We start from the raw sequence: 17,247 nt of genomic DNA, 5'->3' as shown, positions 1-17,247 counted from the left end.
AGGGACTGTGGTGCTTTCTCCTCCCCTGGCCTCCGGGCCGCTCTTGTGGAGTCGGTCCCACCTTTCGCTCTGGCTCTCTTGGGGTACAATTTGCTAGACCGAGAACCTTGGTCTTGGCCTGGCTGGTGTGGCTCAGTGGTTGAGCATCGACCTGTGAACGAGGAGGTCATGATTCGATTCCTGGTCAGGGCACATGCCCAAGTTGCTAGTTCCGATCAATGATTCTCATCATTGATGTTTCTATCTTTCTCTCCCTCTCCCTTCTTCTCTGAAATCAATTTAAAAAAATTGTTTTTAAAGAAACTTGGTCTTGTTTATTTATCTTATTATATTTTTAGCATGTTTTTCTTTTCTTTCTAAGACTGTTCTTTTGTTTGGGTAGCAAAGTGACCCGACGCCAGAAGAAATCCGAGCAGCCCAGGGGCCCTGACCCCCACCCACTCTCTTCAGCATGGGTCCTGGCCCTGCGCCTGCGCTCCAAGCCCTCGGGCTCAGGGACTCTGCCCCACAGGCCCCTTGGGCCCCTCCCGAAATCCAGTGTCTCTTACAGAGAAGGCAAGTCTCTGAGGCCTGGGATGAGCACCAGGGTGTCTTGAACACACCACCCTCCTGATGCCAAGTCCAGATTAGGATGGAGTGAAGGAGGAGGGTGGGAGCTGGGCAGGGTCCCTGTGACAGGCCCATCTGGCTGTGGAGGCAGGGCCACGACCCAGCCAAAGAGGACTTTATTGGTATTTAATTTTTAAAATTCTTAGAACATCCTGGACATAACAGTGTTAAAGAGCAGCGTGAGGACAGCTCCGATGTCCCAAGCTCCCCTGCTGTTGCCATTGTTATTCTTCCGGTGAGGCCTGTGCTTACAATTCCAGGTGGGGGTTGTGGAGATGGAGGGATGGGTCTTGCTGCAGGCATGGGGACCGAACGGGGGGCTGTCTGGCTTCTCTGTGCCTCTTCTGGGCCCTGCTTTATTCCCAGCACACAAACCAAATGTTTTCATTTAAAAATGTCTTACATTACATGCTGACGGCAAACACACACACATATGTGTGTACGTGTAGAAGGCTAAAGCATAAAAGACACCCCACCGCGCCTTCAGCCTCGCTCCGTAAGGGGGGCCGCTGTGAAGTTTGGAGGTCTTCTGGGAGGAGACTGTGGGCTTCCAGGCCTCTGGAGTTGAAAGGTATTTGCCAGTGCAAAACCGGGAGAAGGTCTGGGAGTCAGGAATGGGGTGTGGGGGTGCTGGGCCACTTGGGGTGACATCTATGGGAAACCAAAATGAGAAGCTGAGGGGAGGTGCCTGAAGTGGAGGCCTTGAATGCTGGGCTAAGGGCTGGATCACCTTCCTTGAGCAGTGGTTCTCAAAGTAGATGCCATGGAACCCAGGGGGGTGCAAGAAGGAACCTCAGAGCTCCTTGCGGGGTGAACGGTTAGGAGGAGGAGCACCAGTGGGGAATTCTGGGCCCCTGACCCAGCTCCAGCCAGAATGACTCTTATTTCTCAAGACTGATGGACTGTGCTGCCACATGCAGTGGGGAGCAGTGGAGCGCAGTGAAGGGCATTCAGCAAGGACAAGGGGGTGGCCTGACTGGGCTTTAGGAAGCCAGTGCTGAGAGGAAGAAGTGAACTCCAGGGGTCAAGTGGCCCCCCAGGCCTCCCTGCAGAGGTTCTCTGGCCTCCTGACCTTTTCTTCTTAGGCCACCAGGAGGTAATAATAATAATAATAACCCAACCATCACAGTGGCAGCAGGCTGTGCTCTGCAAACCTCATCACATCATCACATCGGGTGGGTAGTGTGCAGATGGGGAAACGGAGGGCCCGGGAGAGGAAGGGGCTCAAAGGCAGGATTACCAGCCAGCCCCAGCCGCAGACCCAGGATGTACACCCCGAGCAGGTGCAGAACAGCTGCTGTGGTGTCCGATCCCCTAGCCTCCCGCAGCCGCTGCCCCCTCTGCCCACCTGCCCTTCCAACTGTCTCAGCCACACCTGGCACCCACATGCCTTGTGGAAATCTGATCGGCCCTGTGCTGCCTCCAACGATACAACTGGTAGAGGGGGGTTGGGAGATGGGGAACAGAGGGCTGCGGGGGGGTGGGGGGGTGGGAAACAGAGGTCCAGCCAGAAGGTGGAAGCAGCCCTGGCAGGGCAGGGAGAGAGCGGCAGGCTTCACCTGCTGTGTGACCTTGAGCTCCTTGCTGGGCCTCTCTGGGCTCAGGCTGCTCTGAGCCACCAGGAGCTTGGGCTCCAGGGTTAAGTATAGGCAACTTGTGGCTCATCTGCTCATGCCTGGAACCGCACACGGCTCCCACAGGTGCCCACTCGCCCGCAATGCTGACAGGCGGGGTGATCACAGCTTCCTCATCAAGTTGAAAGGTTGGGGCTGGGATGCCCTGTAGGCAGCCCTTCCCTCCTCCACTTGGGGGCTGGTCACAGCGGCCCCATCCCTCCCCCCAGGCCTGGACTTTCCTCAATGGCCGTTCTGTGTCGCTGCCAGGGGACTGCTGTGTGCTCAGCTGCCCCCGCCCCTGAGACCTCACGATAAAGGATAAAGGACTCCTGTCAGCCCGGGGGCCCCTGTGTCTGGGGGTTGCGGGGTGAGAAGCCCCCTCCTTCAGTCTGGCTGGGACATTGTCCTTTCCTTCCTGTCCGGGTGGCGGTGGCAGGCATTTGCGGTCATTTCCTCTTAGACTTGTTTCCCTTTCCAGACGCTCAGGCCTGAACCCCAGCTGGCGCCTCTCCCAGCTGTGTGTGCCCACGAGGGTCCCAGCGGCCCTCAGCCTCAGTTGCCCACTCTGTAATGGCTTACACACCCTTCTAGACCTGTCACATCCCCGGTTCAAATCCTACCACTTATTGGCCTTGTGCCGTAATCCTCGGTGTCCTCACCTGGAAAATGGGAATGTTAATTGCGCCAGCTTCCTAGCGCATTGAAAGCCTGGGTCCGCAGCGCTGGGCTGCCTGACAGCTGGGTGGTTTGGGGTGAGTCACTCGACCTGTCCAAGCCTCAGCTTTCTCCTCTGCAGAGTGGGGAGGAAGGCTCTTCCCAAGAACACATCCCCCAGGTTAGCAATGAACGCAGGACCCATGTATGTCAACACGATTCCCTTCTCGGGTTATTTCAAATTTCCACAGCTCCCCCCAGACTATTTTGAACAATTAACCCACCTCACAGGGGCGCTGTTCATTTTCCCTGGTTAATGCAGAGCTGTGGTGGTTATTAGTGGAAGTGTGCCGAATGCATCCCCCTAGAGGACAGAGTCAGGCTGTGTGCCCCCCCAGGGCTCCTGTGGCGGAGGTCACAGTGTCTGGCCCGGGGCGGATCCTGACACCAGCTGGTTGAGGACGGGCTCAAGGCATCTCAGGAAGAAGTGGTTTGCAGGGCATGGGGCATGGGATACAGAAGGCACCCAGGAGGGCAGCCTCACCGACAGGGCCCCTCTGCAGTGCCCACTGGCACCGAGACAGGCCCGCCACTAGGCTGGACATCCGTTTCCCAGCTTAGAACCCCAGGGAAACTGCTCGGATCTACTCAGCCGGCAGGAGGACCCAGGAGGGCTGCTCAGGGGGGTCCTGCCCTTGCTGCCTGCCTGGGCTGGCGCAGGTGCAGTCAGTGGGTCTCTCACCAGCTTCTCCCCTCACCTGACCAGGCTTCCAAGTTGTCATAACAGCCCTGCTACCGAGCACCTACGGGGTGCCTGGCATGCAGCGCCTGTGTGTTCTTTGAGCCATTGACTGCATCGTTGGCCCACTGAGCAGATGAGGAAAACGTGGATCAGAGGGGCAGGGACTCTCCCGGGCTCATGGCCAGATTGGCACCCTGCCCCCGCCCACCCACAGTCCAGCTTCTGGACCGCCACCCTGCAGCCCGCCCCCGGCCTTGGCAGCGTCCCTCCCTGAGCCAGTCCCCCAGCCCCTCCGCTGACATCCTCCGGCTGCTTTCGCTCCCAGAATTCCCTGCTGCCAGCTTCCAGCCTCTGCATCAGAACAAGCTGCTTCCCGGCCCATCCACGGTTCTGTGTCTCTGTGCCCACCAGGTGCCACCCACCGAGGCGCTTACAGGCTCTGGGGGCTGCTGGCCACCCTGGCTCTAGAAACTGTTAAATGGCTTGGCTTTGCCTCTCTTCTCGCAAACTTACCAGGCAGTTTTTCCAGAGCATGAGCATTTTAGAAGGGCCTTGGGATAATGGCTAAGAATGTGCTGAGCACTCACTAATTGCCAGGGACTGTGTGGAGTGGTTTTCTTGCATCATCTCCTCTGATCAGCTTGTCAGTGCTGGTCATTTCCACTGCACGGATGGGGAAACAGGCTCGGAGGGAAGTGGGGCTGCTCAAAGACACTAGCAGTGATAGCCAGGTTGCCGGGCACTTCGAGTCAGACACTGTTGCAAGCACCTTCTGCATATTGTGTCATTCAACCCAAGCCTGCGAGGCCACTGCCATTCTAGTCCTCATGTGAGAGATGAAACCGAAGTGCAAAGGGCGGTGCGCTGCCCAAGGCCACACAGCCAGGAAGTGGTCGAGTCTGGGTTCTAACGCGGGGTCCGGCTCCACAGCCCACACTCAGGACTTATGGACCTTGAGGAGGTGGAGGTGGGATTTGAATCCAGGACCCACTGCATCCAGGCCCCAGTTCTCCCCTATCCTCCTCTGGGAGGCCAGGAGCCAGGCCTCAGACCGTGGGATGGCTCCCAGCACATCAGGCAAAAACCGCAGCTGGGAAGCAGGCCAGCCTCCAGGCCGGCTCAGAGCTCCAGCCAAGTGCAAGGAAGTGGCTTTGGCCTAGACCCCTGAGGGGGCGGGTGCTCCCCAAGGGCCGCTCTGGGGCAGGGCTGGACTCCCCAGTTGGCCCAGGGATTGGCAGGCATTTGTGCTGTCCGAGTGCTTTGCAGTAATTACTGTTTCCGGCCTCCAACAGCTTCCGAGTTCTTACACTTACATATCTTATGAGCCTTGCAAGCTCCTTTAAAAAAAGAAAAGAAAAACAATAACAAATTCTTAAACATAAAATTCAGAAACACATGTTCAGAGATGACCTCTCTTTGTGTAATATCTGTGCTCTGGAGACGTTCCTGTGACAGTCCAATGGGGATGACCAAGTTCACTTTGCAAGAAAACTTGGAATGAGACCTGCCATCAGAGTGGCCCCGGGCATGGGTTCCAGTGTGAGACAGGCCCTCCAACCCACTGTGTGTCCCCAGACAAGTCACTTGACCTCTCTGAGCCTGGCGAGACACGGAACACCTGGCTAGTGGGTACTCTTATTATTACCAGGGCTGAGTCGCCAAATAACCCCCATGCACCCAAGTGACTACAGCTTGGGCTGGGCCGGCTGCAAGATGATGAGCTGTATCCTGGTGACCAGCCTGTTTTCCTGGAAGGATGGGCGCCCTTGGCCCTATCTCTGGGGCCTGTGCCTTACTTAGCTGGGCCTCCCTTCCTTCCACGCCCTCACGCTGAGGCAATGCCCAGCTGGCAGGGCCCCACCCGGGCCGCACTGGGACTGGGTGTAATGGTATCTGTCACCAGGGCATGGAGCTGGCAAGCCCAGAGCACCTGGGGGAGCTGTGCAGGGCCTGGGGCTGAGGTCCGAGGAGCATGAGTTGGGAAGGGTGTGTGGAGGCTGGAGCAGGGGCCCACATCTCCTCCCCGTCATACTTCATGGCTTAGATGTGTCCCATGAGCAAGCAATGGATTCACCCTTTTCCCCCCACACCTGTCCCGTCTTAGTGATGGCACCTCCTTCCACCTCTTCTGCCAGCTAGAACCCAGGGGTCCTCTCTGTCCCTTAGTGTCCACATCCAGTCAACCCCAAGTCTCTCCACCATTGGACTCTATTAGTTTGCTCGGGCGGCCATAACAAAAGACCACCGGCTGGATGGCTGGATCAACAAAAATCTACTTTCTCACGGCTCTGGAGGCAGACGTCTGAGATCAAGGTTTCATGGGGCTGGTTCCTTCTAAGGCCTCTCTCCTTGGCTTGTGGTCGGCCACCTTCTGGCTGTGTCTTCACACTGTCTTTCCCGTGTGCTTGTCTTGTCCTAAACTCTTCTTATAAGGACACCAGTCATACTGCGTTAGCACCACCCCAATGACATCATTTCATCTTAATTACTCTGGAAAGACCAGCTCTCTGTATCTGGAAGTTAAGGCCTCAACACACGAATTCTGAGGGGACACAGTTCAGCTCCTCACAGACTCTCTTGAGTCTCCCAACTTCCCTGAGCTCACAGTCTCACCACTGTGCTCTGACCACTGTCGACTCTCTCTACTCACCCCTCCAGCCCACCCTCCCCCTGCAGGCACCTGATCTGATCACGTCATTCTCCTGCTGAAAACTTACCCTGGCCCCCATCAGCTTCCCCAGCCTCAGCTTGGTCTCCCCACCTCATGCCCAACACTCACCACACCAGAGCCAGGAGCTAGAAACTTACTAAGGTCTACCCTGTGCAGGGGCTGGTCTAAGCTCTTTAGGTGGTGCATCCTCATCAACTCTGTCATTATCTCTACTTAATAGAAAAAACTGAGGCCAGAGCATAAAAAAAAAAAAAAACTTGCTCCAGATCATACAGCAAAAAGAGGGGTACGGCAGGAGTCAACCCTAGGCAGTCTGGCTGTGCTTCCATGCTCTGGACCACCGTACTCCATGCACTAAGCCTCTGTGCCTTGGCACAGCTGTTCCTTCTGCCTGGAATGCCTTTCCACCCTTCTCTGCCTGGCAAACTTCTATGTGTTCTTCAAAACCCACCTCAAATGTCCCCCCCCCCCCTTGGGTGATAATCAGCTTCTGCTCTACACCATGCCCACCAGCTCTCATTAGAGCACCACCGTAGATGGAAGTGATATTTGTGACTGTGCCTGTCTCCCTGGAAACAGGCTCCAGATCTGATCCATCTCTCTATTCCCTACACTCAGGATGCTCCAGGCCTGGGGGCAGACACCGGTGAGTGAATGAGTGAATGGACAAATGAACACTTCATCACATACAAATTACTAACCTGGACATATCTTTGAGAATAGATTCCAATTCTGTATTAAAATAGCCAGATGTTTCAGGTTATTGGAGAATTCATGCTTTTGGAGAAAAAGAAAAGTAAAACCAAACACTTGTATCATTTTCTCATAGAAAGCTACCTTTTTGCCTCACTTTTAAAAAAATATATTTTTATTGATTTCAGAGAGGGAGAGAGAGAGAGAAACATCAATGATGAGAGAGAATCATTGCTCGGCTGCCTCCTGCACGCCCCCTACTGGGGATCGAGCCCACAACCAGGGTATGTGCCCTTGATCAGAATCAAACGCAGGACCCTTCAGTCTGCAGGCCAATGCTCTAACCACTGAGCAACCATCTAGGGCTTGCCTCACTTTTCATTCTGAGCCCAGTGCAGCCTTTTGGGCCTTTGTGACAAACTCATACCTACCCCTGGAGGGAGGAGGAGGTTATCTAAAACCCCAGGAGGGAGGTCAGCGGAGGGAGGATGAAAAATAAAACAAGGGAAGGAAGTTCTTAGCACCTCTGGGTTCCTTCCACATCTGAATAGATGAAAATGACGTTTTGTTTAAAATAGTAATAATAAAGGCCTTGTTTTTGTAAAAAGGACCCAGCCCCTTGAAAGTGATGCTCACCACATCATTGGAAAACGATTTAAACCGCCCAGAAAAAGAGCAGAGAGGAAAGTAAGATGACCCCACAGCACACCACCCAGCTGCTTACGCAAGTGAACTCATCTGTGCATCACGGAGCTCCGCCCAAGCGTGCGTGTGCACGTTAATAAAGTAAAACACTTCACCACCCAGAGGAAGCGCTTGAAATCGTCTTCCAGACCTCACATCTGCCTCTTGCAACATACTGATTCCTTTGTCTAGCCCATAGCCGTTGATGGAGTACCTACTGTGTGCCAGACTCTGGCTGGGACCTAGGAATAAAGGATAGAGCCGCCTCTAAGGGGCCCACTTTACTCGAATAAGGATGCAGGTAATTATTTAGTTGTAACTGTGGCCGAGCTGTGAAGAGAGTGCTGGTTCTTTGACCTGGCCAGTGAGGCAGGGAGGGCTTTCGGAGGAGGTGCCGAGCTGGTGTGAAGGAAGCAGAGGCCTTGACCTGGAGAGATGGAGAAAGGAAAGGTCAGGCAGAAAGCAAGGCCTCTTGGGAAGGAATTCCAGTGTGGCCCCCACGGCTGCTGGTTCCTCTTCCTCCCTTGCTGCAGGGACCAGATGTTGCTGTGGTGTAGCCCCCCCATCAACCAGTGCACCAATAGACTCAGGGAAATCCTGATGGTCTAAGCCAATCATAGTGGCCTCGTCTCCTTGCCAGGGGTTGGGGGCGGGGGAGGCCACGCGGTCCAGTTCTGCTATGAGGAGAGAAGGAATGGTCTTCCGGAGGACTTCTGGGAAGACTGGCCAGTCTCTTTCCTGCCTCTGGACACCAGTGGTGATGATGTGATGTCCAGAATTGCAGCAGCCACTTTGCAACCCAGAGGAGGAGACCAACACACGAGGGTGGCCAGGCGAGCAGAATGAGGATCTGGGTCCGTAATGATGTTATCGAACTTTGGATAAGCAACCCCGACCGTCCTACCTAGGGCTTTCTGTGGTTTAAGTGACTTTGAAAAGAGTTTTGGGAGTGTCAGTCTAGTTGGAAGTCGGGGGTGGAGGGTTTTTCCTGCAGAAATTGTGTAATGCGATGAGCACATTGTTTTTACCTGGATTGTGGGTTTACTGGGAGTGGGAGTGGAGCTGGTGGAGATGAGGGTGGGGCTAGAGCTTCATCCCTCAAACTGTCCTTGGGCTCCACTAAAGGCCATTAAAGGCAGCAGCCTCTCACCCAAGAGCCTACTGGGGCTCACACAGGGAGTAACGGGGCGGCTGCCAGGAGGTGTGGGGTACGCGTCTGTGTGCTTCCCTATCATGGCTCTGGATTTGTCCGTTTCTCCTGGCAGTTCTGTCAAAGTTCCTTTCACTGAAATGTTACCCACAGACTATAAAATTCATCCTTTTAAAGTATACAGTTCAGTGGCTTCTGGTAAATTCCCAAGGTTGTGTAACCACTGTCACTATCTTAATCCAGAACATTTTTGTCACCCCATAAAGAAACCCCATACCCATTAACAGTCACTCACCAGCCCTCATCATCTCCCGCAGCCCCCGGAAGCCACTAATCTTCCTGCCTTTATGGGTTTGCCTATTCTGACCTTTCATATGAATCACACGACATGTGGCGTTTGTGCCTGGCCTTCCTTCCACACCACGCATCCCATCAGATAATGTCCTAAACAAGGACAAGAGCTACCGCAATCCCCTCTTGTTACATCTAGCACTCCCCCTTCCCATATGCACACAACATTTTATAGAAATAAAGCCATACTATGCATGTGGTTTTTAAAAGTTTTTTACGTAATCAAGTATCAAAGACACCTTTCTGCGCCACTACAGATCTGCATAACCCGTTCTAATGTACGCAGAATAAATTATGTGGTTAAAAAAATAAGTCTGGCCCTAGTCGGTTGGGCTTGGTGGATAGAGTGTCGGCCTGCGGACTGAAGGGTCCCCGGTTCAATTCCGGTCAAGGGCACGTACCTTGGTTGCAAGCTCCAAGCCCTGGTCAGGGGCATGCAGGAGGCAACCAATCGATGTTTCTCTCTCACATCAGTGTTTCTCTCTGTCTCTCCCTCTCCCTTCCACCCTCTCTAAAAATCAATGGAAAAATATCCGAGGGTGAGGATTAAAACAAAAGTCTGGCTCAAGTTCCGTACTCAAGTGTTCAGGCCCAGGAGGAGCCAGAGGAGTCCCCTCTGAATGAGCCATTTCCAGCTTTTCGTGAGTGTAAATGGTGAGCGGAGCATCCTGTGAGTACATTTCCTTTCAGTGAAGTCCTAGACCTGGCTGTGGTCCAACTGCTATGCATGTTTACTTAAAAAAAAATATTTTGCCCAACTGGTCTTTGGAAAGGTTGGATCAGATGGGCTGTCCACTCCAGTGAAGCGTTCTGAACCCTGGGCTCTAACTGTTTGAGGTTTTTTTTGTTTTGTTTTGTTGTTTAGTTTTTGTTAATCCTCACCAGAGGATAATTTTCCTCATTGCTTTTTAGAGAGAGTGGAAGAGAGGGAGGAAGGGGGAGAGAGAAACATTGATGTGAGAGAGATACATCAATTGGTTGCCTTCCGAACACGCCCCACAACCAGGGCCTGGGATCAAACCTGCAACCCAGGTACATGCCCTTGACCTGGAATGGAACCTGAGACCCCTCGGTCTGTGGGCTGATGCTCTAACCATTCAGAACACCAGCTAGGGCTCTAACTGCTTGTTATTAATCCCTTCTCTACTGCTAATTAGCAGTAGAACCTTATCAGTTTCCCCACCTGTAGAATGGGGATAATGAAAGTATCAGTCTCGCCCTGGCCAGCTTGGCTCAGTGGATAGAGCGTTGGCCTGCGGACTGGAGGGTCCCAGGTTCGATTCCGGTCAAGGGCATGTACCTTGGCTGCGGGCACATCCCCGGTGGGGAGTGTGCAGGAGGCAGCTGATCAATGTTTCTCTCTCATCGATGTTTCTAACTCTCTATCCCTCTCCCTTCCTCTCTGTAAAAAATCAATAAAATATATATTAAAAAAAGAAAATATCAGTCTCATAAGATTGTTGTGAGAATTAAATTAGTGTAATACATATAAGGAGTGGTTCTCAACCAACAGGGGTGGGGGTGACTTTGTCCACCCCTCTGCCCGCCCCAGGAGATATTTGGGAATGTTTGGAGATATTTTTGTTTGTAACAACTGGGATGGGGCACTACTAACAACTAGTGGGTAGGGGTGAGAGATGCTGCTAAACATCCTACAAGGCACAGGACAGCCCTGGCCACCCCCCAACAAGGAATGGCCCCAAATGTTAGCAGTGCTGAGCGTGAGAAACCCCAGTAAAGGGCCTGTCCCCGAGTAAGTTCTCACCTGTCATTATTTGCACTCATACCCCACTCGGGCCAAACCTTTAATCTGTGTTCACAGTGATGGAGAGAACATAATATGGTGGTAGATTTCTAAGCCATCAAGGGAGCATCTCCTTATCCTCTCACGGGGCTGACCTCCATCTGGTCGTGGGTTTCCAGGGAACTGGGCTGGCAGTTGGGTCCAGCTAAGGAGACGTTGACCTTGTGAGCAACAGCATGTGCTTGTCTTTGAATATGTAGAGGCAGGGACGTGTGGTGGTTAAAGGGTGAGTTTTGAAGTCAGATCTGGATTCAGATCTCAACTCAACTGTTTCCTAGTTGTAAAAATTACTTCTCTAAGCCCCAGGTTTCCCCATCTATAAAGTAGGTTTATTGTGAGGATTAAATAAGATAATGTAGCACCATGCCTTGTTCATAGACAGTGCTCTATAAATAACAGAATTTACTTAGTGATAACCATATCCAAACCCTTTGCTAAGACTTTTCATAATCATTCAGCTTACTAGTAACTGCTGAGTTAGTCATTATTATCATCACAGTAAGGCCAAGACCCTGTGTCTATTTATCCAAATATAAGGGAAAGCCATTTGTTGAGCTTTTGGTCAACATCCCACAAATGTTTGCTGAGCATGACCAGGTGCTGGGCACTGGCAGATAAAAGGGGCTCTCAATTCTCTCCCATTCAGATTAAAGGGATAAACAAATTAAAAAACAAACAGAATGTCAGGGAGAAGATCAGACATATTAGCTTTCACTATACATGTAAACGGGTTAATTTCTTTTATTAAAACAACAAGAAGAAGAAGACAAGCTAAGAAGCAGGGAAAGAAAATTTTAGTTACATGTTATTTACAAGAGAACTAAAACAGCCATGGGAAAAAAACAAAAAACCTTGAATGAAATAGCTCTGTATTTATAAATTATCAAATTATATTTCAGATGAGTAACCAACCACACTGAAGGCAAAAAGGGAACTAATCCAAGTAACTTCTGAACACGAAATTTTTATAATATACCCTAAGTCTAAAGATGAAAATAATTTCAAACAAATACTCTATCTAATAGGCTTGTTTATCGTAGTGGCATGGGTTAGCAATTGTGAAATACTCTCTGTGTACTGGAGGATTGGATAATAAATGAAATATGCTGAAGATGTGGGAGCCAGTTTTCTCACTGTTGTAGAAGGAACTACAAATATGAAATGGGGTAAGCCAATACGCTGCGGTATTGGCCTGGAACTGGATGTATCATCCAGAAGTCCTGGACTTGTATTTGTGTGTGTAAATATTTTCTACTTCTGTCAACTGAGCTGACCCAGAAACAAAGTACTTTGGAAATGAGCCCACCTAGTGCCCAGCTCCTTGCTTCTAAATATCATCCTCCCCCAAGGAAGCCAGGCTCCTTGAAGAAATGGCTGATTGCTGGGTGAGAACAGAGAAAGAACAAATTGAGCCCGGAGCATCTTTTTGTGCCAGAAAGTAAGGAAGTGCTCAGTGAATAATAGAGACACATCAAAAGAAGATAGCGCACTCTGGTCGGGTAGCTCAGTTGGTTAGAGTGTCGTCCCGATACGCCAAGGTTGTAAGTTCCGTCTTTGGTCAGGGTATATACATGAAGCAATCAATGAATGCATAGGTAAGTGGAACAACAGATCGATGTTTCTCCCTCCCTCTCTCTCACTCAAGTCAATAATTTCAATAATTTAAAAAAGGACATAGTTTGAGTTCTCACTGGCCAAATCTGGAACAATTTGATTATCAAATAAATAATGACAATATTCAATAACATATTGAATAAGAAAGCATGGGCCCATTGTCCACACAAACATACATTTTTTGGTATACTCTTTATTTATTTTTTTAATTTATTTATTGTCTAAAGATTTACATATGTCTCCTTTTCCCCCGATTGACCCATCCTCCCCCCAGCCATTCCCACCCTGGGCAAGCTCCCACTGCCCCAGTGTCTGTGTCCATTGGTTATGCTAATATGCATGCATACAAGTCCTTTGGTTGCTCTCTATCCCCCCGCCCGCCCCCCCCACCCCACTTCCCCTGCCATTTATCTCTGGATCTATTTTTTGTTCATCAAATTATGTTGATCATTATATCACACATGAATGAGATAATGTGATATTTATCTTTCTCCGACTGGCTCATTTTGCCTAGCATAATGCTCTCCAGTTCCATCCATGCTGTTGCAAATGGTAAAAGTTCCTTCTTTTTTATTTATTTTTTTATTATTTTTTTTTTAAAAAAATATATTTTATTGATTTTTTACAGAGGGAATAGAGAGTTAGAAACATCAATGAGCGAGAAACATCGATCAGCTGCCTCCTGCACACCTCCTACTGGGGATGTGCCCGCAACCAAGGTACATGTCCTTGGCCAAAATCGAACGTGGGACCTTTCAGACAGCAGGCCGACGCTGTAGCCACTGAGCCAAACCGGTTAGGGCTAGCTCCTTCTTTTTTATAGTGGTGTGGTATTCCACTGTGTAGATGTACCACAGTTTTTTAGTCCACTCATCTGCTGATGGGCACTTAGGTTGTTTCCAAATCTTTTATTTTGGTAAATTGTGCTGCTATGAACATAGGGGTGCATATGTCCTTTCTGATTGGTGTTTCTGGTTTCTTGGGATATAGTTCTAGAAATGGGATTACTGGGTCAAATGGGAGTTCCATTTTTAATTTTTTGAGGAAACACCATACTGTCTTCCACAGTGGCTGCACCAGTCTGCATTCCCACCAGCAGTGCACAAGGGTTCCTTTTTCTCCACATCCTCGCCAGCACTTGTTGTTTGTTGATTTGTTGATGATAGCCATTCTGACAGATGTGAGATGGTATCTCATTGGTGTTTTGATTTGCATCTCTCAGATGATTAGTGACTTTGAGCATGTTTTCATGTCTCTTGGCCTTTCTTCTGTCTTCTTTCAAAAAGTATCTATTTAGGTCTGTTGCCCATTTTTTAATTGGGTTGTTTATCTTCCTTTTGTTAAGTTGTATGAGTTCCCTGTAAATGTTGAGATTAAACCCTTATTGGAGATAACATTGGCAAATATGTTCTCCCACGCAGCGGGCTTTCTTGTTGTTTTGTTGATGGTTTCCTTTGCTGTGCAAACGCTTTTTATTTTGATGTAGTCCCATTTGTTTATTTTCTCCTTAGTCTCCATTGCTCTAGGTCAAGGAGCTGTGTTGGTAAAGATATTGCTATGACATATGTCTGCTATTTTGCTACCTGTGGAGTCTTGTAGGATTTTTATGGTTTCCCATCTTACATTTAAGTCCTTTAGCCATTTTGAGTTTGTTGTTGTGTATGGTGTAAGTTCGTAATCTAGTTTCTTTCTTTCTTTTTTTTTTTTTTTTGCATGTATCTGACCAAATTTCCCAGCACCATTTACTGAAGAGACTGTCTTGACTCCATTGTATGCTCTTGCCTCCTTTGTCAAATATTAATTGAGCATAATTGCTTGGGTTGATTTCTGGGTTCTCTGTTTTGTTCCATTGGTCTATATAGTATGTCTGTTCTTGTGCTGGTACCAGGCAGTTTTGAGAACCGTGGCTTGGTAATATAGCTTGATATCTGGTATTATGATCCCTCCAACTTTGTTCTTCTTTCTCAGGATTGCTGTGGCTATTCAGGGTCTTTTTTTATTCCAGATGAATTTTTGGAGAGTTTGTTCTAAATCTTTGAAATATGCTGTTGGTATTTTAATGGGAAGTGCATTGAATTTATAGATTGCTTTGGGTAGTATGGACATTTTAATGATGTTGATTCTACCAATCCATGAACATGGTATGTTCTTCTATTAGTTTATGTCTTCCTCTATCTCTTTTTTCAATGTCCTGTAGTTTTCTGAGTACAGGTCTTTTACCTCCTTAGTTAAGTTTATTCCTAGGTATCTTAATCTTTTTGGTACAATGGTAAATGGGATTGCTTTTTTAGTTTCTCTTTCTGTGAGTTCATTATTGGTGTGTAAAAAGGCCATAGATGTCGGGGTGTTAATTTTGTATCCGGCTACATTGCCGAATTCATTTACTAGGCCTAGTAGTTTTTTGATGGAGTCTTTAGGGTTTTCTATGTACAGTATCATGTCATCGGTGAATAAAAACAGTTTTACTTCTTCTTTTCCAATTTTGATGCCTTTTATTTCTTCTTCTTGTCTGATTGCTATGGCTAGCACTTCCAGCACTATGTCGAACAGGAGTGGTGAGAGTGGGCATCCCTGTCTCATTCCCGTTCTTAGGGAAAATGAGTTTTATTTTTGCCCATTGAGTGGTATACACTTCTTTACAGCAGAATGCTGACCAATAATGATAGAAACTCTAAATCATAAATTTGTCATTATCAGAGTAATACTTAATATATGTAAGAATTTTATCAAGGTGCTAAACCTAGAGGGTGAAAGTATGGTGGAAATATCTGGATAGTCTCAAAGTATTCCCCCTAAAATTCTGTATTAATTATATGGAGAAAATAGCAACTGTACAGAAGATAAAACTGGCAGGCATCACCTTAATGGAGGGATGAAAGTAACCTTCACTAATAATAGGACAAATCAACATCAAGTGGTTCTTAACATCATGTTAATGCCCTGAGAAAGACATAGTCTCATTTCTGCAGTATCCCTGCCCCAAGTGCATAGGCTGAATAAGGAAACATCTGGCAAATGAAGATTGAAGAATATTCTACAAAATAAATGCCATATACTCTTAAAAAATGACCCTGTCACCTGGCTGGTGTGGCTCAGTGATTGAGCGTTGACCTATGAACCAGAAGGTCATGGTTTGATTCCCGGTCAGGGTACATGCCCAGGTTGTAGGCTCGATCCCCAGTGTGGGGCGTGCAGGAGACAGCCGATCCATGATTCTCTCTCATAATTGATATTTCTGTCTCTCCCTCCCTCTCCTTTCCTCTTTGAAATCAATAAAAACATATTCTTTTAAAAATGGTACCATCATGAAAAGCAAAGAAAGGCTGAGGAAGTGCTCGGGAGGTAAGGCAGACTAAAGAGACGTGACAATAAAATGTGACATGTTGACCTGAACGGGATCTTGAACTAGAAAAAAAATTGCTCTAAAGAGCGTCATTGGGAAGGTTTGCCAAATTTGAATAAGTCCTGTAAACTAAATATAATATTATGTCAACGTTCCGTTTCCCGATTTTGCTAATTGTACTGTGGTTATGTGACTGTCCATTTTCTCAGGAAATATAGGGGAAAAGGGGACATCATAACTGCAATTTCCCCTCAAATGGCTTAGAAAAAAAGATGCACGGAGAGAATGATAGAGCACATGTCACAAAATGTGAATAATCGCTGAATCTGGGGGAAGAGCATATGGGAATCCTTTGTGCTATTCTTGTAACTTTGACATTACATCAATGGAAACATTAAAACAGAAGCAAGAAAGAAGAAAACCTGTTTGGATTCTTTTCTTTAAAGAAGCTATTTTCCCTCGAGGAACTAATTCAAATGGTTGCCTCCTTAGCAAGCCTAGACTCTTCCTTAGCGATTTCAGTACACATGCCAATCTTTCAGAACAGATGCAAATCTTCTGAGATGTGTTTATAAGATCCTCGCTCTCCAGCCATGCAAGGCGGGTTGTGCTTCTCGACCACCACCCCTTCCTGTCAGGTTCATTGACACTATCCAGTGTACACTTGCACTGTGCCATATCCGACTCTCCCAGGCTCATCCCCACGCCAGGCCAGAGCAGGAGACCAGGGTAGGAGTCTGTGAAATGGAAAGATTGAAATATCCAGGGAATAGCAAGAGCTGGGACTGAGCGGGAATGTGGAGGAACCCCTCTAGGCTCTGTTGGGGCAGGGACCCTCGTGCATGCCTGGATCCTGGACAAAAAAGCTTTGCACATAGCGGTGGTCTGGAGGCCTCCACCCTGTGTCTTGCTGATGAAGGGACTTGCCTTGGCACGGGCAATCAGGAGAGAGAGGAGAGAAAGTTCCTCTCTGCAGGGGCAACTCAGGACTAATCCCATCAGCGTGGTTAGAGGTGAACAGGATGACAGCTTTGCTCAAGTGCACTTCAGGGTTCATTGGAAGTTTACCGGCTCCTTCCAGTTGGTTCAGCTCACTCACCAAATGCAGTGAGGTCTCTGGGCTGCCCCTCTGATCTTGATCTGATCTTGTGAGTCAGGGCACAGGGTTTTCGGTTTGACTTTCCAAGCTCCTCAAATTCTCATCTCAGTTCTTAAAGGTCCTCAGGTAATGGGGTTTGCAGTTGGGATATTTGGAAGTGAGTGGCTATGGATGAGACTGGAGGGTGCGTGGAGGCCTTGAATGTTACCCCTGGGAG

This window comes from Myotis nattereri (assembly GCF_964212035.1).
Source record: "Myotis nattereri genome assembly, chromosome: 12".
NCBI classification, from domain to species: domain Eukaryota; kingdom Metazoa; phylum Chordata; class Mammalia; order Chiroptera; family Vespertilionidae; genus Myotis; species Myotis nattereri.
This window is presented reverse-complemented; position numbering follows the sequence as displayed.